This window comes from Vanellus vanellus (genome assembly GCF_965231255.1).
Source record: "Vanellus vanellus genome assembly, chromosome: 1".
Lineage (NCBI taxonomy): Eukaryota > Metazoa > Chordata > Aves > Charadriiformes > Charadriidae > Vanellus > Vanellus vanellus.
The window spans coordinates 214,603,497-214,604,621 of NC_138905.1; positions in this window are offsets into that span (position 1 = coordinate 214,603,497).

Here is a 1,125-nt window from a genome sequence, read left to right on the forward strand (position 1 = left end):
GGGAAAAAAGCGGCATAACGGCGGCAGGCGCCCCCAGCGTTGGCCAGCCGGGCCGGCGCTTCCCGAGCCGGCGGTCTGAGCCCTCAGGGCCCGGCAGCTCGGCCTCGGCCGGCAGCGGGACGTGGTGGGGGCTGACAGCCCTCCCTCGGCCCCAGGGGCCGCTGCCAAGGCGTCCTGCGCAGGACTGGGTTTGTCTGTTACAAAAAAAAAAAAAACAAACAACTAAGATTGCCCCTTTTCCCCTATTCTGAGCCACGTTCTTCTTCACTTGGAATCACAGAACGGTTAGAGTTGGAAGGGGCCTTCAAGATCAAATATTTCAACCCCCGTACCGTGGGCAGCGACACCTTCCACTAGACCAGGTTACTTAATTTCTTTAATTCAATCCTGGGTGGGTACTCATGTCAAAAGAGTCATCTCCTTTCTACAAATGAGTTTTCTCTTTGAACTTCCAATAAGCATTTGATAACAGTTTTGATTAAAAAAATTGCACTAAAATGATGGAACCCGTCCTTCACTGTCAAAAATCAACGTATTTTGTACAGAATTCATGTTAACAGCTGTTTACTGAACTTCAGCCCCAGGACAGCTGCCTTCGGCTTGTTTGTGGTGGCCTGCGCCAGGAAGCCGTGCAGCAGCACTCGGCATCGGCCTCGTGCAGTTGTAGGTCTCCAGAGGGAGAAAGGAGACAAAATTCACTCTGCTGGTGGGCCTTGTGTTTGCTTTTCTTCTGGATAAGAAAAAAAAAAAATATTACCTTGAACTTGCTGCACTGGAACATTGTGTTAAACACGTTAGTACTTTGGCAAGTGGTGTAATTGGCCAGATCTTCCTCTGATGTAAGTCTGTATAATTGTGCTGAAGTCTGTAACCCTCACTTGGCATAATGAGAAATGGCTCCCTTGTGGGAAAATTATGTCCTGGCGATATTGTCTCCTTAAAAAAACAACTCAAACCACAAAACATGGTTAAATATTCTTTGGAGACATGAACTAGATGACCTCCTGAGGCCCCTTCCAACCTGAGTTATTCTGTGCTTCTATGCTGCTGCTGTTTGTTCATACAGTATTTTGCAGGATGGAGTCCCAGTTCCTGACTGAGGCTGCATTGTGCAGGGCAGCGATA